Here is a 21,852-nt window from a genome sequence, read left to right as displayed (position 1 = left end):
GTTAATTTCCCACATTTTGCCTCCACTTTCCCTTTTTTTGTTACAATACCCTTTCTACCTTTCATTTCTTTTTATATTATAAATATAATTAAATAAAATTATATGTAGACTCTGTATGTATACCCATAACAGAAATATAGCTCTCCTCTCAAGAGTTCTTTTCTTTTTACCTTTTTTATACTTCCCTTGAGTTCTATATTTGGAGGTCATATTTTTTGTTTAGTATAAAGTCCAGGCTAGCTCCCTGGAGGCCTCAGGAACAGCCAGAGTCAGGATAAATAAAAGTCCTTGGTCTTTAGGGGGAGAAGTGAAGGAGACAGACAAACCACCATAAGGCTTGCCACCAACTTCTCTTCTCCTTATTTTGACACAAAGTGAAATATCCCTTGTTTCACCCTACTCTCTAATCCTTGCCTATGATTATATGCCAAACATTGAGTAAGCACTGATGGTGAGAAGAGACATTTTTCCTAACATATACTAATAGAGTCATTGTCAAATAGGTAATTAGCCTTAAGTGCTCCATTGTCTGATTCAAGCACACCTTTTAAGAGTTTCATTCCTTTACAATTTAGTTCTGATCTTTTCATCAGAAATAAGTTGAATTAACCTGTTTCATTGAAAGTCCATCTTTTTCCCTGAAAGAAATTGTTCAGTATAGTGGAGTAGTTTATTCTTGGCTGCATTCCAAGTCTCTTTGCCTTTCAGAATATCAGATTCCAGGCCCTTCAATCCTTTAAGGTAGAAGATGTTAGGTCCTGGGTAATCCTTATTGTGGTTCCTAGGTATTTGAATTTTTTTTTCCTTTCTGGCTGCTTGTGATATTTTTCCTTTGATCTGATAGTTCTGAAATTTAACCATATATTCATTTGAGTTTTAATTTGGGGGTCTCTTTTAGGAAATTTTCCGTGAATTCTTTCAATGGCTATTTTACATTCTGATTCTGTGACATCCAGGCAGTTCTCTTTGGTGATTTCTTGAAAAATAGTGTCTAGACTCCTTTCTTTTTTTTTTTTTCATCATGGTTTTCTGGAAGTCCAATAATCCTTAGAGTATCTCTCTTAGATCTATTTTCCAGGTAAGTTGTTTTACCAAGTAGGTATTTTACATTAAAAAAAAATTTTTTTCATTGTTTTTGGTTTTGCTTGATTGATTTCTATTGTCTCAAGTCATTCATTTCTATTTGTTCAGCTTTGTTTTACTGACTTATTTTCTTCATTTACTTTTTTTTTTACTTTTTTTGCATTTGTCCAATTGAATTTTTAAATGAGTTGTTTTGTTCTATGATTTTTTTTTCCATTTCACAAATTCTGTTTTTAAGGAGTTATTTTCCTTTTCTATTTCACAAATTCTGTTTTTCATGGAGTTGTTTTCTTTCTTTTTTTTATTTAGAATTTTTTTCCACAGTATATATGCATGAGTCATTTTTTAATAATATTATCCCTTGTATTCATTTTTCCAAATTATCCCCCCCTTCCTCCACTCCCTCCCCCCAATGACAGGCAATCCCATATATTTTACATATGTTACAATATAACTTAGATACAATATATGTGTGTAAATCCAATTTTCTTGTTGCACATTAAGTATTAGCTTCCAAAGGTATAAGTAACCTAGGTAGATAGACAGTGCTAACAATTTAGATTCACTTCCCACTGTTCCTTCTCTGGATATAGTTATTTCTGTCCATCATTGATCAACTGGAAGTGAGTTGGATCTTCTTTTTGTTGAAGATATCCACTTCCATCAGAATACATCTTCATACAGCATTGAAGTGTACAGCGATCTCCTGGTTCTGCTCATTTCACTCAGCATCAGTTGATGTAAGTCTCTCCAAGCCTCTCTGTATTTCTCCTGCTGGTCATTTCTTACAGAGCAATAATATTCCATAACTTTCATATACCACAATTTACCCAACCATTCTCCAATTGATGGACATCCATTCATCTTCCAGTTTCTAGCTACTACAAAAAGGGCTGCCACAAGCATTTTGGCACATACAGGTCCCTTTCCGCTCTTTAGTATTTCTTTGGGATATAAGCCCAATAACAGCAATGCTGGGTCAAAGGGTATGCACAGTTTGATAACATTTTGGGCATAGTTCCAAATTGCTTGGAGTTGTTTTCTTTTTCCATTTTGTCAGCTCTTATTTTTTAAGGAGTTATATGCTTCCATTTCACTAAGTCTATTTTGTAGTAAATTTTCAGATATTTTCTGTGCTTTCTTTTCCAAACACTCTTGTAAAGCTCTCATTTCCTTTCCCCATTTTTCTTCCAGCTCTCTTTTAAGATCTTTTATAATTTCATCTAGGAGAGCCTTGTGTGATGGGGACCAATTTATATCACTCTTTGGGGCCTCATATGAAGACAGTCTGCTTTTAATCTCCTCAGGGTTTGAAATCTATTCTTCTCTTTCACCATAAAAACTATCTATGGTCAGAGTTCTTTTTGCTTTTTTTACTCATTTTTTTTTAAGTTGAGATCTGCTTTTAGGACAAGCTTATTTTACAAGTAGCAATGGCTGCAGTATAGACTCATTCCCGGTGCTGGGTGGGTGTGGCCAGGTCTGGTGATATTCTGGCATTTCAGGGTTCACTATTTACCTTTTGTGTTTATGTTAGATGTTTTGTAACTTCTCTGCTGATCTACTGGCTTGCAACCAGGGCAGAGTAGTCAACACTGCTGTTTATTCCTCCCCATAGATTCTCTTGCCTGGGGATGCATAACCTGCACTTGGCATCTGTGTTCAGCCTGTTTGTGTTTGGCCTACCTCTCTCCATGCCTGATTGAAACAGAACTTTTCTGGAGAACTTCCAAATTATCTTCTGTTGGTAATTTGTTGCACTCCCAATATTCATGGATTCTGCCAGTCCAGAACTAGTTCAGAGGCTGGATTTGGTAATTAGTATGAGGATCATGGTAGAAGGTTAGAAATAAATGTGTGTTCACTCTGCCATCATGGCTCTGCCCCTATTAAGGCCCATCAACATTTTTTCTGAAAAAATATACTAAAGTACTTTGCCATTTCACTTTCTAGATCATTTTATAAATGAGGAAATTTAAACAATTAAACAAGTAAAAATAAGATGAAGTGACTTACCTGGGGGTCACACAGTTAAGTATCTAAGGTCAAATTTGAACTTACAAAGATGAATAACAAAGATGTCCAGACATTCTTTCCAGTGTGGCACCTACATACTCCAAAAATAAGGTATCTTTGCTGTTTAAAGAGTGGCAGTCTTTGATGTTTCTTAACTAGAGGATAAGAGAAGTATTGGTTTTGTCCAAGAGCACAAAATTATAGGGTCAGAATGATATTCATTCATTTACCTATATACAAAGCAATAGTGTATAAAACAAAAAAAAAAAAAAATATATATATATATACATATCTAAATGGGGCAAGAATGGAGGTATCAGAGATTATCCTAATCAAAAGTTTAATATTTAAAATGCTAAAGCATATGGTTTTCCTTCAATAAACTATGGTAGAATATTAAGAATATTAAATACCTACAGCTAAAAGCAACATGAAATTTTTCATCCCTTGAGTCTGTTTAATATTTTGTTTTGTTCTTTTTTTAGGTTAAGTCTATCTTCACGGGGAAAGACATTCCATGTAAATTATTATCATTGAAGCACAACGCCCTTCTTTCCCGAGCTTTATCAGAATTACGGAGAATAGAAACACCAATACCATTCCCAAAGTTAAGGCACATAAAAGGTCAGTCACAGATTTTTTTTTCCTATTTCCCATTCAGTAAATTATATGAATGAAAATAAATTATGGTTTTGTTGAATCCTGGCACAAATTTCAAAACACAAAAACCCATATATTGAGAATATTGGATAAAATTACATCTCTCATAATTATGTAGAGGTGTGTATATGTGGTGTGTGGTGTGTGCATCCACATATGTTTCCAATTTATCAAGGTACTGTGTGGGTGAGTTGTGCAGGCTGACCTTCCCAGTTTGGGCTGCAACATTACTCTTGTTATTATGAATATCAATGTCTTTTCTCCAATCCCAATTATTTTAATTTTTTCCTTTTAAAAAAGATATTTATTTTATATTTCTATTTTCCCTAGTTGCAAGCAAAACAACCTCTTTTTAGTTATACAGGTAAATTTATTTTAAAATATTTCCATATGAATCATGTTGGGAGACAAAAATCAAAACAAAAGAGAAAAATCACAAAAAAGGTGAAAATAGTATATGTTGATCTATATTCAGTCTTCATAGTTCCCTCTCTGCATGCAGATGGCATTTTCCATCCAAAATTTATGGAAATTGCCTTGAATAAATGAACCTCTGAAAAGAACCAAGACTTTCATAGTTGATCGTAGCATAATCTTGCTACTGCTGTATACAGGGTTTCCTGGTTTTGACTGTTTCACTCAGCATTAGTTCATGTAAATCTTTCCAGGCCTTTCTAAAATCAGTCTATTCATCATTTTTATAGAACAATAATATTCAATTACTTTTATACATCATAACTTATTCAGCCATTCTCCAATTGATGGGTATCTGCTCATTTTCCAATTCAAAACTACAAAAAGAGCTACTATAAAGAAGTTTGAACATCTGGGTCCTTTTCCCTTTTTTATGATTTCTTTGGGATGCAGACCCAGTAGTAGCATTGCTGGGTGAAAAGGGGCACAATTTTATAGCCCTTTGGGCATAGTTTCAAATTGCTCTCCAGAATAGTTGGGTCATTTCACAACTGCACCAACCATGCAATAATATCCCATTTCCCCCAACAGTCCCTCTAACATTCGTCACTGTTTTTTCCCCATCATCTTAACTAATCTGATAGGTAGTAGATGGGAATTCGGAATTGTTTTTATTTGTATTTCTCAAATTAGTAGTGATTTGGAGCATTTTTTTTTCATATATTTTTGTCATCTGAAAGTTATCTGTTTTTATCCTTTGGCCATTTATCAATTGAGAAATGGCTTATATTCTTATAATTTGTGTCAATTCTCTCTATATTTTAGAAATGAGGATTTAATCAGAACTACTATCTGTAAAATTATTTCTCAGCTTTTTGCTTCCCCTCTAATCTTTTTTGGGTTTTCTTGGGCAAAAGCTTTTTAATTTAATGAAATCAGTTTGTCATTATACAGTTTATAATATCTTCTAGTTTTCTTTGGCCATAAATTCCTCCTATCTCCAAAGATCTGAAAGGTAAACTATTCATTGTTCTTCTGATATACTTGAGTTTCATTCATTGTATCTTAACCACGTACCCATTTTGATCTTATCTTGGTATGAAATGTGAGATATAGGTTTATGCCCATTTTGTGACATAATATTTTCCAATTTTTTCCAGAAATTTTTGTCAGATAGTGAGTTCTTATCTCAGAAGGTACATTCTTTGGGCTTGTCAAATAGTAGATTTTGGGTAACTTTCGATTGTAGCTTTCAATAGAAAATAAGGTGCTTGAAGGGAGAGGCTGGTTTTTGTTTTCAAAACCCTTGTACCTAGCACATAGTCATTTATGGACAACAGGCTTAATGAATATTTACTGAATTGATTCAAAGCCTCCATCTAAATTGTGACATATATAAATGCTTTTAATATAACATAAAACAACAACAACAACAAGAATAAATTGGAGAGATCCTCTGCTTTACATAATACATTTATGATTGAACAGATTATTTAATAAATTGTATTGTTTTAATTTGTATAACATCTATTAACAAATGTTTAAATAATAAAAAAAATTAGTTTTTACAAATGTCTAACTTAAGTTTTATACCTTTTTTACAACATGAAAGTGACTGTGTCACTTGTCAAGTTGGACTCAGTGATAGATTGTATATTTGTTATATAAGGACAAGTCTAGTTAATTTCAGATCCATAATATAAGATTAGCCTAGAACATGTTCATTTGTTTGGTTTAGTTTGTTTTTTCTTTGAAATGCAACTCTTGACCACTGAGTCAGAGAAAATGCAATCTTTATTGGTGAAAATAATATTTGCATCAGCAAACTTAATTATTCTGGGAGTATTAAAAATTATTTCTAAATGCTCATTTTTACTTTAGTACAGTATAGGATCTAGTCTATTTTCACAATTCACACTTGCGCTGAAGGGGTGGATAGTAAGTTGTAAGTAGATTCTGCCTTAGCTTCTGGGGGACTCCTGCTTAAAACTGTGACTTATGAACTCCCAAAGTTGTGCTTTACCTTTACTATTCAGCTACGGGCACAATTGGCTTAAAAGCATTTACTGAAATTACACATAAGAAGGGAAGCTAAAAAAATTGTTGTCTTTATGACCTTGGGTCACACTATCCTCCCAAAATCTACAGCACCCACATGGAAGAGCCGGCACAAATTTAGAGTACAATGTGAGTTATAAATGGAGGGAAAAAGGGATGTCAAGATACTTGATAAAACAAGAATTGTAGGACTTAGATATTCTTTCATTCCTTGTTGAATCATCATAGGGAGCCTTCCCCATCTTCTTCCCTCCTCCCCCATCCCCACATTTACCACCAGGTGTAGGATCTCTTGTGAGTGAGTCCCTTGACTGGGTGTACTCTGCTTATTCAGTGAGTCTCAATTGCCAGTGCTATAATGAGTCTCATGACTCTGGACAGCTCTCTTTCTGTTCTCAAGTAACTCTGCACCTTTAAGTCTCAAGTATCTTGGAGATACCAAAATTCCAAGGACTCTTTACCTTGCTTGTTGTATGAATCTTTTTGGCAGTCTGATAAAGCCCATGGGCCTCTTCTCAGAATAAAATGAATTAAAGAAATATTACATTTTAGTCAGATGTTAGTGGAAATAAAGATCTACTTTTTACCCATTTAATTTCAGAGACTACTTGAGATCTATCTGTTGATCCCTTCTGAGTGTGGCTTAGATTAAGAATCAGTGGTAAAAAGAGTGTATTTTTCTAACTCCTATGATTCCTAGTAGTTAAGTATTCCATTTTTAAGGCTTGATAGATGATTTAGGGGACAGACAATCCCCTTCCCATGTTCCTATTTCACCCTCCTAAATAAGCCCAGGGGGCTTCCTCCAAAGCTGTTAGAAAATCCACATCTATGAATTACTGTGCTGGATCTGGAGGTTAGTTACTTAGAGTTTGCTGAGCATGTGGCTCATTTCTAGCTAGAGCAAATCAATCTTTTCTTATTCATTCAAGAGACTTGTTCACTCTTCATAGAAGAATCACCAGGAATGGCCTGATTTTTGGCAGTTAGTTCAGCATCATGGTAATATTTTTTATAACATTTTAGGATTTCCTGGGATGTGGAGGGGGGGTGGGAGACAAAGACTACTTACCTTAGTGGAAAAGTTTACTGATTTTACTAATGTCACATAAACAGATAATTAAATAATTTTATAGCTAATTTCCTACTTAGCTTTATTCTAAAAGCATTGAAATTTGCTATTTTATTTTCTCATTGGTAATTTTAGGAGAAACAAATCTCAATTTATCTGAATCTAACCTTAGTCTAACTCTATAGAACTTAATTTTCTCATCCATTACCATTTTCTTTCTTCTTTCTATTAATAAGTTGATTGAGAGAGGGAAGTAGAGGAAATAATTTTATTTCCTCACTTCTCAATCTCTTACCTCACTTCAGTAGATAAAATGGATTGCTCTGACATTGAAATATATCTTTCAGATTCTTCATGTGGAAAATGAAGAAAGTCTAGTAATCTCTCTCCCTCTTCTTCCCTTTCTTTCTCTGTCTCTCCTTATCTCTCTCTGCCTCACCTCTCTTTGTCTCTATCTCTCTATCTCGGTTTCTCTCATTTGAGCAGTAGTCCTACAAAGAACACTACCTGCATATTATCCCCAGAGATCCCATAGGCCAGTGGCGGTACCGGGGGTTTTTATTTTACAAATTCATAAATATCTTATGGGAAAAGAAGCATTTTAAAACAATTTATTAATGTAGAGAATCAACCAAAAACATCTATTGGAGACTTAAATATTTCTGGCATTACATTCTTCCATACAATGAGGGCAGAGATAGGACAAACAATATGGCCATATATAATATGTCTACAATGTAAATGGAAGGACATCTCAAGGACCAGTCCTGCAGGGCTGAGGACTGAGAGTAAAACCTCCAGAAGGTGAGTTTTGAGTTTAGCCTTATAACAAATCAAGGAAGTCACAAAAGCTGAGGGCAGGAGAATGAGGATTTTCGGCACGGGGAACTGCCCAGAAAAAGGCAGAGGCAGATAGAGTGACCTGAGTAGCAAAGTATGGTTTAAATGGATAGTTGAGTGCATTGGAAAGAATGAAGTGTAAGAAAACTGGAACCAGGTTGTGAAGGGCCATAAATGACAAAGAGGATTTTTATATTTCATCTTGTATATAATTGAGAGTCAATGGAATATTTTTGAGGGAATGTTGATGTGTCTTTGAGAGGGAATGGAAAGGCTTGGATAAGTATCATCATTAGAGGAAAAGTGGATTGTCTCAGAGCGTTAAAGAATTATCTTGTTGCAATGAGGACCCAATAAAGATTATGTAATCTTTATTTGTAGCAAACTTGGCCACCAAGCTTTCATAAAGGGAAGCAAAGAAGATGGAAATCATCCAAGCTTTGGCTTCCAGATCTCTTACATATTTGCTTCTGATCTCTTTTTACTCAAACAATTCTAAAGAACTCATAATCATTCAAAAAGACAAAAACTTAGATTTTGAATGTTGGACTAGATTTAACAGTTTTTAAAAATCCCATGACTTGGGGAAGGGGTGGACAACCCCCGATTTAAAGTATTTTATCAGATCAGCATAGAGAAGGAAATGGATGAAGTGGATTTTGATATGCTATGCCATACTTCTCCTATGTCCTTTTCTAGCTAGTGGGAGCCAAACCCACCCTCGGCTCCAATTTAGGCACTTTGTATTCCAGCTGTCATTTTCTTCCTCCCTAACCTAAGTTGCAGTTTCTCTTTCATATCTCCTCAGCAAATATTTCCCTTTTTTCTCTTTTTTCATAAAACTACCTGTCATTGTGGAATAAGTGTTTGTAGGGACATGATAGCTCCATGAATTTTCTTACTGTAGCTTGTCTGCCTAGAAGATGTGTTTTTGGATGAGAATATAAGGAATTAACTATACAAATTCCATCATTTTGTTGGAAGTGCATGATATACCTCAGGCAGCAATTTTAGCCATAAAAGCTTTGTTATCCTAGTCAAAAAAAAAAAAAAGAAAAGAAAAAAAGAAAAAAAAAACAACTTTCTAGTTAATATGACTGGGGAACCAGCCAAACCTCCCTGGTTATTTCAGGACAGCACACATTGTTCAGGGATTATATAAGAAAGAAATTCAAATCTTTTACAAAAAGGGCCAGCTGTTAAACTCAAAGATATTTCTGAGAAGAAACTGACACTTCCTGTGTAAGTGTAAGGTTGAGGGGGTTAATGATTGAAGGGTCATTATATCAAAGTGCCCTAGATCAGATTTATACAATTCTTAGTAATTTTATCTTGATTACCTACTTTGACTTGATCTAAAAACCCATTTATGGCTTTGAAATTAGATGGGCCTGGAAGAATTTTTGTGGTTTTCAGTAAAATGCATTTCATTTTCCAATGCCTACATTTTTCTTCCAAATTCATCCAATTCATTCCACTTTGCTGATTTATTTCATCAATGCTCTAGGTAATTTGAACTGCATTTTTTCTTCCTTATGATTTCATAAATTGCTGGAATGTTCGATTCTTTTCTTTTTAGTATTTTTTTACTCTAAATAGCTCTGCACATATGTATATATGTATATATGTGTACATATATATGTATATATGTGTATATATATGCATATATGTGTATATATACTATAAATATACTTATATGTATATTATATGTATATACATGTATATATAATATACATATATTCACATGTATACATGTCTACACATACAGGTATGTGTGTCAATTGGTTCTATCAAATATGCAATTAAATATTTGACTTTTCTTTGAATTGTTCATTTGTAAATTTGTACCTTTACCCAGACTGAGGAGAAAAACAATCAAAATACATTAATAACTAGTCTTTTTCAGCATTGCCAAATCTTTTGTTTTCTCCAACACTCACTTCAATGGTTATGTGACTTCCTCAATGCAAAAGTTATGTTTGATGTGCATTCATCCCCACCCATACTACATAGCTCTTCCTCATGATCTCCTATAAATTTACCATTGTGGGTCAGCTCAATATATTTGAGGTCAGTATTATATTCTTTTTATTATACTTCTGTATTAGTAACATAGCTTAATAAAGAATATCTTAGACTCCCTGGCTATTTATAAGTTTAGTCACATGTATTTCTTATGATAATTATTTTCTCATCACTCAGGGCAGTGCTCTCTCCATTCCATCTTCAAATAGACACACACTCATACAGTGTTAAATGTCACATCTCCCAATAGCATATATAGTTCTGAAGGTCTGGACTCATTTTAAAATTTATTCTTTATATGCTTAGGTCTTAAGGGAACTCCTTTTAAATTGGAGTAAATCAATCCATGTTGGATTGAATTTCATCAGATATTAATAGATCACTTTGGAGATCAGTGAATGTTCATTTCCCAGATGTTTCTGATTTGCTTCCTACTTTCATCTGCATATGTTCCCAAGACAAGCCCACATTCTGACAAACATTCTAATTTTTAAAATCTTTTTAGATCCCAAATTTATCATTTTATATGTTTTCATTTGAGGATTGAACACACTTTTTTCACCTTTGTCCAAACTTGATAGTTATTAGATAGCTTAGGGCCAAGAACAGATCTTTGAGACTGTCCAAAAACATGTCTCAGATTTGATAGCTACTCAATGGGTCCAGGCTTTCAGACATCTAAACATATGACACCTCCAAAACAGCTCCAAATATTTCATCACATTCATAAGAATAGCATGAGTCTTTGTCAATTTTTTTTTTAATTTATTTTTTATTTTTTTTGAGGCTGGGATTAAGTGACTTGCCCAGGGTCACATACCTAGGAAGTGTTAAGTGTCTGAGACTAGATTTGAACTCGGGTCCTCCTGAATTGAAGGCTGGTGCTCTATCCACTGCACTACCTAGCTGCCCCTTTGTCAAATGTTTTGATAAAATTGAAAGATTCAGTAGTATCTGGCTAGAAGACTGAATCAGTGCTCATTTCAAAGGCCAGTTTTCACTTAATTCAATTCAATTCAATAAATTCTGATTCCTTTCTTTTAAGGCAGAATTCTAAGTACTTGAAATGCAAAGACATTAATAACAGCCTCTTCAAGAATATTGTATTTTATGGGAGTAGTTGCAGTATCAATACAGACATATTAATATAAAGTAACATCATGAAGAGGAAAATACAAGTAAAAATATCAGAGGGGCTTACACTTTCATAAGGGAGGACAACGCACAGGGGAGTAGTAACCACAAAAGGGAGTTTTAGATTGAGAAATATAACGAGGAAAGCTGATTAGAAAAAAAAAAGAACAATTGATTAATAGTTTGTTATATCTTTAAATAAGTAAGACACTTATTTAATTACTTACAGTTGAAGGAAGAAAACAAGCATTTCTTAAGCACCTATTATATCAAATTCTGAAACCATGAAGAGAAATAATTCCAGTGAGGAATGGGGAGGGGAATAAGCATTTCTTCATTATCAAATATAAGATCATTTATCAATTTCAGAATAACTTGCAGTCATATAAATTTGAGAAATATTACTATATATTTGAAAAACGGGAACTTTATTAGAGATACTTGCTTTAAATGCTTTTCCCACAGCTTTATGCTTTCCTTCTTATCATACTTAAATTGGTTTAGTTTATGTAAAAACTTAAATTTTATATAATTTAATAAATATATTATCGATTTTTATATACTTTTTTATATACATTTATAATACTCTCAGTTTCTTAAATAGTCATAAATTCTTTCCTCCTCCATAGATAGGGCAGGTAAACTATTTCTTGCTCTCTTAATTTGTTAATGGTATCATCTTTTTTGTCTAAATGTTGTGCCTATTTTGACTTTATATTGGTATAGGATGTAAGATGATGATCTATACATAATTTTCTGCCATACTGTTCTTCAATTTTCTAAGCAGTTTTTTAAAATCAAATATTAAGGTCTTGTACCAAAAGCTTTGGTTTTTGTGTTTATCAAACACTAGATTACTGCAGTCATTATATGATTGTTTATGGTGTACCTAATCCATTCCACTGATCAGTCATTCTATTGCTTAGCCTGTATCATATGATTTTGATGATTAAAATTTTATAATACAATTTAACATCTGGTGTGGCTAAGTCATTTTGCTTCACTTTTCCCATTAATTTCATTGACAATCTTTTGTTTTCCTAGATAAATTCTGATATTATTTTTCTTCCTGTAAAAATAATTTTTGATAGTTTGAATGTTATGGCACTGAATAAATTAATTTAGGTAGAATCGCCATTTTTGTTAGATTGGCTATGTATATTCATGCACAATTTATATTTTTCCAATTATTTAGATCTTCCTTTGTGTAAAAAAAGTGTTCTATAATTGGGTTCATGTAGTTTCTATTTATATGTTCATATAGTTTGTAGGTAGAATTCAAAGTATTTCATATAATCTACAACTATTTTATTTTATTTATTTAAAATTAATACTTTTTCCAAAATATATATACAATATATTAGCACTCAATTTTACAAGTTATGAGTTTCAATGTTTTCTTCTTCCTTTTCTTTCTTCCTTTTCTCTCTTTCTAAAATTGCAGGCAATTTGAGATACATTGTACATATACTATCATGTACAGCATATTTCCCTACTGCTACAGTTGGGAAAGAAGAAACAGATCAAAAGGGGAAAAAAGCCCCCAAAACCCAAAATATGTGAAAAATATATACTTCATTCTGTATTCATAACCCATCAATTCTTATCTAGATGTGGATGTATTTTCCTTCATCGTTGCTTTGTACTTGTCTTGGATTATTGCTCTGATGAGAGGAGATGAGTTATTTTTGGTTGGTTATCACATAATGTTGCTGATAATATGAACAATGTTTTCCTGGTTCTGCTCATTTAACTTTGTTCAAGTATTTCCAGGTTTTTGTGAACTCTACCTATCAATCATTTTCTTCTTGTACAATAGTATTCCAGGAGGTGAAGGATGTGCTCAGGGAAGACTGGTCCTTCTGATGTGAAGTCTGATTTCCCTTTTGCTTTTCACTTGATCCACTTAACTCTCTTCTATCCCTCCCTAAAGTGTAGAATGCACAGCTAACACATCCTCGAAAACAATTTCAGCAGGTATGCTAAACCAAGTTGAGGGGAACTGAAGAGTCTTGAACCTGTCAGTGAGTTAGGAAGGTTTCTAAACATGTGAAGACTTTTCCTGGTGAAATGGACAGATGAGAACAACTTGTCTCAACTTCCATGAATACAGCTGAAGCAGGTATTATGGAGTGCTTAGAGCATCAGTGATGTTAAGTTTATCCATTACATCTCAAGTCATCACCAGCTATCTTGGCTCTGCCCTACTTCTGATCTGTAAAGACTCTTGAAAGAAAAGAGCCCAAAGACTACATGGAACTCTGCCACGCTTCATACAATTGATGCAAGAATCAAAAGGCATCACCCATACTCTTTTACCATTTCTACCTATTTCCAAGTCCTATGGTGATAAATAAGTGACAAAACACTGGAAGCTAAAATCAGAATCTTACATGCAGGATACCCAGGATCATCATCTCATGAAATGGGATTTGGTAGCTAGTGTCTACTAGAGCAGCCTTTTAAGAATTGCACTGCTCTGGATAAGAGGAAGAGGCTAGAAAAGGTAACCTCAAAATTGTCTGCTTAACAAGCTGGTCTGATAATTATAGTTGGAAGGGATTCTATCCTGCAGTCAAAACACAAAAAAGTACCAAAACTTCTACAAGGATGATTCTACTCAGCAGCAGTAGATAGAATATGCACACACTTAAAGATAACATGAAATCCAGTATCCCTGAAAAGGGAAAAACTCTTGTGAGAACTCAGAAGATATCACATCTAAATGACAGTCCTGAGTTAAAAGAGTGGCAAAGGAAGGTCCGATTTTTGAAGTTAGAGCTGGATACATATATTTTTTCTGGAGTGGCTACCATGGAGCTGGTGTAGGTTTTGCAATTAAAACTACTCCAGTAAACAAACCTGATGCCTACCAAAAGGACTGGACAACAGATTCATGAAAATGCAATTGCCATTTGTAGGAAAAGAGCACAGCATCATCATCAGTGCCTATTCTCCCACCATGATGAGCCCTAATGAAAGAAAAATTTTTCTCAGGTTTGGAGATCTTTGTTATCAATGTGCCAAAAGAGAACAGTCTTAAAATTCTGGATGACTTTAATGCTACTGTAATGTAATGTGCTATTGTCTCCAGAGACTGCCGATTGCTCTCTGGGAGGAGATCTGCTGTGTCAACTCAAATCTCTCAGACAGATTCTTCTTCCTGTAGAGAGCCCTTGTCTCTAGACAGTTGCTGCCAACTCTGATCCAGAGTAGTGACTTTTTCTTCCTCTGGAGAGTCGCCTCAAGTCTGGCCCAGACAAGAGACTCTCAGTCTCTTTTATCCTCCCAGAGAATGGGTGTGGGATAACGCAAGGGCTTCTGGGAAAAATTACTTCAACCAATGAACTTGCTCCTCATAAGCATGCAAGCTCCTCCCCAGGAGTTCGGAGGGGTTAAACTCCTAGTAAAGACCAGAACTAGAGAATTGTTAAGTACTGACTTAGCACTTAGTAAGAACCTAATATCTCATTATCTCATTAGCACTTAGTAAGAACCTAACATGCTACAATTCTTGAGAGTAGTGAAACTGGAAACAGCAATAAAAACAATCACTTAATACTGAAAATGTGTACATCTCATGGCCCACCTCATCACCAAAATTATATTTTACTTACCAAATGCAATATGCGTGCTATCACAGGAAATACTGGCATTTAATAGACTTTGTGATTGTAAGAAGAGACAAACAGGATGTGAGAGTGATGAAGGCAATGTGTGGTGCAGATCACTGGACTGATTATATATGTATTCTCTCCAAATAAATATTTGCCTTCAAAAGCAGTAGTTGCCAGACAAAATGACTACCAGAAAAATGAATGTCAAGAGATTAGAGTACTTGTAGGGAAAGTCAAGCCAACACATAATTGGCAACAAAGAGGAAACATATAGTTGGAGCAGAAAAGGAGTGTTGCTTTCAAAGATTTCAGAGTGCACAGAACTGCATTTGCTCAGAACACTTGTAAACATCAAGACTAGAGACCCAGGATGATGTGGCATCTTTGTGCTGGGGAATCTACCAAGAGACTCTTAGCCAAAATACAGCAGTATTGATTACTCTGTCCTGGTTACAAGCCAGTGGATCAGCAAATTAACTGTGAGACATTCAATACAAATGCAATAGACAAATAGTGAGCTTCTGAACCCCAGAATAATGCCGAACTTGGCCATGCCCAACTGGCACCAAACCAGGGCAGCCACTTTCACCTATAGAGGAAGCTTGGAACAATCTTCCCCTTTGCCCTAAGAACAAGCCTTAACCTTGAATAACATGAGTAAAAAGGCAAAAAAAAAAAAATTCTCACCATAGATAGTTTTTATGGAGAAAGAGAACAAACTTTAAATACTGAGGACACTAAAAGCAAGTGATCTCCAGATGAAGCCCCAAAGAGTGATATGAGTTGGTTTCCATCTCACAGGACTCTCTTAGAAGAATTCCAAAAGCTCAGAACACTTGCAAACATCAAGACTAGTTTGATGACAATGATGGGGAAATACAAAAATTGCTAAGTGAAAAATGAGAACTCCAGTGTTTATCAGTAGGATAATTCATTCATGTCTAAGAAGACAACATTTCATTCCATCAGAAATAAAGTAAAGTAAAACAAGTAAAACTTAGAGATATGCAGGAATCTTTGGTAAGAAGAGAGATGAAATTTAGTTTTATGCTGATAGTAACAATCCAAAGCACCTTTATGATGCCATGAAGACTTCCAAAAGCATATTAAAAGAGAGTTAGATGAAACATGGGGAAAGGAAATGAGAATATTGCAGGAGAGTTTGGAGAAATGAAACATAGAAATTATCTGGAAACTCCTTACAAAGTAGATTAGTGAAATGGGAAAAGCATGTAACTCCTTAACAAAAAAAAAAATGGAAAAAGAAAACAACTCCTTGAAAAAACAGAATTTGTGAAATGAAAAAAATCCATTGAACAAAACAACTCATTTAAAAATTCAATTTGCCAAATGCAAAAGGAGCTAAAAAGCTAAATGAAGAAAACTAATTTCTAATTCATTAAAAATTAGAATTGAGCAAGTGGAAATGAATGATTCAATAAGACATTAAGAATCAAACAAAACCCCCCAAAATAGAATAAAATACAACATATCTCATTAAAAAGAATGATCAAGTATGGCATTTTCTGCCTGACAATTCCAGGAAAAATTCTAGGTGCAGAAGAGACATCTGTAACAACATCTATAGATATGACTAACACCTTTGATACTCTGAATTGTGAAGACTTATGGGAAAAATATTAACATTTTGTTGTCCAGGGAAGTTGATCAGTATTGCACAATAATTCATGAAGCATGCTCTTGTGCTTTTCCAATTATTAATTTGATTGTGTACTTAATGCAGCCTTTGAAATTGACATGCAACAAAGTCTGGATTGATTCTCTGCTCTCTGTATTAATTTTGACCTAAAAATGAACTTCAAGAAAACAGAGGTTCTATGGAACTATTGATTGTAGCAAATGAGATTTTCAGTGCTGTGGATAAGTTCACATATCATGAAAGCACATTTTCCAGCACATATGCATTGCCAGAGAGAGCTTAGTGTTTAGGAGATTCAAAAGGAAAGTGTGGGAGAGAAGCCCTATTTGACTACCAAGGGATAGAACCAAGATGATGAGAGAGTAAAGGCAGAAACTCCCCCAAACTCCTTCAAATATTTTCAAATAATAATTGTAAAACCAAATGTAAAGCATCAGAACCCACCCAAAAATGAGTGGAACAATTTTCCATCTGAACACAGCTTAGAAGATCAGCAGGAAACGTCTATCACATGAGAGTGGGACTGGAGCACAACTGAAGTGCAGGTTCAGCCAACACAACCCAGAGCCCCAGCAAACCAGGATTGGACTTTAGGAGCGAAACAACAGCAGCAGTAGCAGTAGTTGTGGGGTCAGCTTCCAGAGGTTTCATCTGATACCTATGGGGTCAGAACAGTTAGTCAGAAGGAGATTACAGGGCATCTTTCCTAGGACAGAGGCAAGATTCCATTGCTTTGCCCATACTTATGCTGGCTCATAGTACTTCTTCCTAGAAGGATCTCTGAAAAACAGCTGCACAAAACCCCTGAAGCTTGGAACAGTGCACCCTCCACTTAGAAATGGAGCCTTAATTTAAGAAAGTTAAAAGCTGAATAAAAGTTTGAATTAGTGAACAAACAAAAGAAAAAATAATTCTGACCATATAAAATTACTATCATGATTAGGAAATTCAAAATACATAATTAGAAGATAGTAAATTCAAAGCTCCTACATCCATAGCTTCCAAAAACAATAAGAATTATTCTCAGGCCATGGAAGAGCTCAAAAGAGATCTTGAAAATCAAGAAAAGAAAAGGAAAAAGTGGGAAGAGAAATGAGAGGGATGAAAAAAGAAATACACAAAAACTAAGAAGAAGAAGAATGTTTGAAAAAGAAAAATTGGCCAAATGGAAAGGAGATACAAAGAATAACTAAAAAAATAATTCCTTAAAAATTAGAATTGAGCGAATGGCAGCTCACGAGAAACAAGAAACAATAAAATGAAACCAAAAGAATAATGGGAAAAATAAAACAATGTGAAATATTTCATTGGAAAAAACAACTGCTCTGGAAAATAGATTCAGAAGAGGTCAGTTTAAAATTATTGGTCTACTGGAGAGCCATGATCATAAAAAGAGCCTAGATATTATCTTTCAAGAAAACAAGAAAACATTAAGGAAAATTTGAAGGGTAGTACAGAGTATATTGGAAACTGAAAGAATCTATTGATCACGTTCTGAAAGAAATCCAAGATGAAAACTCCCAGGAATGTTATAGCCAAATTTTGGAATTTCCATGTCAAGAAGAAAATATTGAAAGAAATAATTCAAGTATAGTAGAGCAGTCAGAATAATAAAAAGACAGAGCAGCTTCTTCCTTAAACCTTGGGATATGATAATCTGGAGAATAATGGAGCTGAAGTTACATGCAAAAATCACCTATCTAGAAAAACTGAATATTATTCAGGAGAAAAGATGGGTTTTCAATGGAAAAGAGGACTTAAAATAATTTGTGATGAAAAGACCAGAGGTGAATAGAAAATTTGAATGTCATATACAGGATACAGGAGAAGCATAAGAGAATAAGCAGGAAAGGGAAATCATAAGGGAGTTAATATTGATTAATCTGTTTACATTTCTACTTGAGATGATATTTGTAAATTATAAGAACTTTTTCATTATTAGGGCATTTAGAAAAAGTATATACATATATATATATGTATATATATATATATATATATACATATATATACATATAGACATAGGGCACAGGCAGGAGTTGAAGGAACACTATTTAAAAATAAACTTAAGGGATGAGAGAGGAATGTGCTGGGATCAAGGGAAAGAGAGAGGTGAAATGCATGTTATCTTCCATGAAGAATCAAGAAAAAAAAGCTTTTATAGTAGAGGGACAAAGGGGGAAAGGAGGGAGAGTGAGTGAATCTTACTCTCATTAGAATTGCCTCGAAGAAGAAGTAACATACATAGTCAATATGGATATAAAAATCCATCTTATCCTAAAGAAATTAGGAGGGAAAGGAGGTGAAAGAGGGAAGAGGAGAGAAGAGAGGGCATTTAAGAAAGGGATAATCAGAAGCAAAACATTTTGAAAAGGAACATACAAACAGGCAGGAAATAGAGTTAACAACAGTAATTGTGAAAATAATTTTGAAGCAAGTTTCTCTGATGAGGGCCTCATTTTTCAAATGGGGAACTGAGTCAAATTTGTAAAAAAAAAAAAAAAAAGCCATTTCCCGGTAAGTTATGGTCTACGCCCAAAAGGCTACAAAATCATGTATATCCTTTGATTTAACAATACCATGTATCCCAAAGAGAGCTTAAAAAAGGGAAAAGGACCCACATGTACAAAAATATAGTATCCTTTTTTGTTGTATCAGGATGCTGAAAATTCTATACTTATCCAGTGGGGAATGATTGAAGTAGATTTTCTTGTTTGTTCTTCATTCTCAAAGAAATCAAGATGATATCACTAAGTTAGAATCAAATTACAATGTATCTGACTGTGGCTGATCAGATCTATATGAGTTCATTAACACAGAATAGTCACAGATAGTCTATGTGAACATTTGGGCTAGATTTTTTTAAATTAAGGCATTTCACATTTCTTTTGAGCTACTTCAATTCTGCTTTGTTCATAGGTCACACCTTCTCTGATAAGGGCACACAATGTTGGGTGGTCCTGTGCCAGTCCCTCCTATGTTATACAATGAATTCCAAAATTCTTAAGAGAAACTTTGAGTATGTCCTTGTATTTTTTTTTTCCTGATCAACATGAGAGAATGTGCTCTGTGTGAAGTTTCCATTAAATAATCTTTTTGGAAGTGTATGTTTCTCATTCAAACAATGGGACTAGCCTATTGGAGATGCCCTCTCTGTAGGAGTGTTTGGATATTTGACAAGTTAGTTTGAGAAAGGGCCTCAGTCTTGAGTATCTTATGCTTCCAGGTGAGCATCAGAATCTTCTGAAGACAATTCAAATGGAAGTGTTTCAGTTTTCTGGCTTTGCTAGTATACTATCCACATTTCACAGGGAATACAATTCAGCACAATGATTCTGCAGACTTTCAGTTAGGTTGTCAGTCTTTTTTGATAATTTTTTTCCAGTTACATAAAAACTCTTTTAACATTTGTTTTTAAAACTTTGAGTTCCAGATTCTCTCCCTCCCTCTTTTCTCACTCCCCTCAATTAAGAAGGCACATGTGAAGGTTTGCAAAAATTTGAATAAAAGTCATGTTATCAAAAAAAAAAAAAGATTTCCTCCAAAAAAAAAACCTCAAGAAAAATAGTTTAAAAATAAACTTCAGTCTGTATTGACACTATCAATTATTTTTGTACATATAAGTTCCTTCTTTTTTTTTTTTTTTTAATCTCTTTGGGGAGTCATGCCTCATAGTGGTATTGTTAGGTCAAAGAATATACATGATTTTATAGCCCTTTCAGCATAGACCATATCTTTTGAACATTTATCAATTGGGAAATGACTTTTTTTCTTTTTATAAATTTGATTCAGGTACCTATATATTTGAAAAATGAGGCCCTTCATTCGAAAAACTTGCTTCAAAATTATTTTCACAATTACTATTGCTAACTATATTTCCTGCCACTAATAATGATGTTGAAGGATTAAGTAGTATACAGTTTTGTTGCTCTTTGGGAAGTTCAAAATGGATTTTCAGAATGGTTGGTTCAGTTCACAACTCCACCAACAGTTATGAGTGCCCCAATTTTCTACATACTCTCCAACATTTATCAATTTCCTTTTTTGTCATATTAATCAATATGGTAGGTGGGAAATGGTACCACACATTTTTTAAAATTTGAATTTATCTAATCAAAAGTGATTTAGACTACTACTTCATATGTCTGTAGATAGGTTTTATTTCTTTATCTGAAAACTATTATAAATTTGACTCATTTCTTTACATATTTGAGAAATGAGGCCTTTATCAAAGACAGTTGCTGGAAAGAGTGTTTCACAGATTCCTGCTTTCCTTTAAATCTTGATACATTGGTTTTGTTTGAGCAAATACTTTTTAATTTGCTAAACTCACAATTATTCATTTTACATTTTGGAATGCTCTCTATCTTTTCTGTAGTCATGACTTATTCCCTTCCCCATAGATCTGGCAGGTAGACTTCCTTGTTCTTCTAATTTGCTTATGGTGTGCCCTTTTATGTCTAAATCATGCATCCATTTAAAACTTAATTTTTCTAACTCTAAAAAATATTTTCTGCTATGATTATTATGGAGATGAATATATGAATTAATTTGGCCAAAATAATTTTAATATTAGCTTGGCCTATTCATGAGCAATTCATATTTTTTTCAATTTTTAAAATCTGACTGTCTGTAGATTCTTAAGTATTTTATGTTGTTTACATTCATTTCAAATGGAATTTCTCTTTCTATCTAATTGGGCATATAATGAAATACTGAAGGCTTATGTAGATTTATCTTATAGGCTACAACTTTATTAAACTTGGTCATTGTTTCAAGTAGCTCTTTAGTTGGTTATCTAGACTCTCCAAGTAAAATATCCTATCATCTGCAAGGAATGATGATTTTATTCCCTTGTTGTCTATTCTAATTTCTTTGATTTTTTTCCCCCTTGCCATTGATAAAGCTAACATTTCTAGTACAATGCTGACTAATAGTGATTGTAATGGGCATCCTTGCATCCTCATTCATCTTATTGGAAAGCCTTCTAGCTTATCCCCATTACAGATAATAGATTGTTCATCATTTTAAGCAATACAATTTTTATTTTTACGATAGGGTATGGATAAGAATGAGTACTATATTTTGTCAAAAGTCTTTTCAGCATCTGTTGAAATTATCAAATGATTCTGTTGCTTTTGTTATTGATATGGTCAATTGTGATAAGAGTTTCCTTAGTATTAAACCAACCCTGCACTCCTAATATAATTTCTGTTGGGGCACATAATCTTTGTGATATATTGTTGCAATCACTTTGCTTGTATTTTATTTAAAAT

The 21,852-nt window shown here is 33.9% G+C and overlaps 1 protein-coding gene across 2 annotated transcripts in view; it reads left to right on the top strand.

Annotated features, from left to right (window-relative positions):
* The window catches only part of LRRIQ3 (leucine rich repeats and IQ motif containing 3), a 202,109-nt gene that overhangs the window by 105,812 nt on the left and 74,445 nt on the right, over positions 1-21,852 (top strand). For both annotated transcript variants that reach the window (XR_012481823.1, XR_012481822.1), the window contains exon 6: positions 3,585-3,723. The gene's annotated coding sequence lies outside the window, so the exon portion shown is untranslated. The remainder of the gene's footprint in view (positions 1-3,584; positions 3,724-21,852) is intronic.

The sequence above is a fragment of the Sminthopsis crassicaudata genome, chromosome 4 (assembly GCF_048593235.1).
Source record: "Sminthopsis crassicaudata isolate SCR6 chromosome 4, ASM4859323v1, whole genome shotgun sequence".
NCBI classification, from domain to species: domain Eukaryota; kingdom Metazoa; phylum Chordata; class Mammalia; order Dasyuromorphia; family Dasyuridae; genus Sminthopsis; species Sminthopsis crassicaudata.
This window is presented reverse-complemented; position numbering and strand designations above follow the sequence as displayed.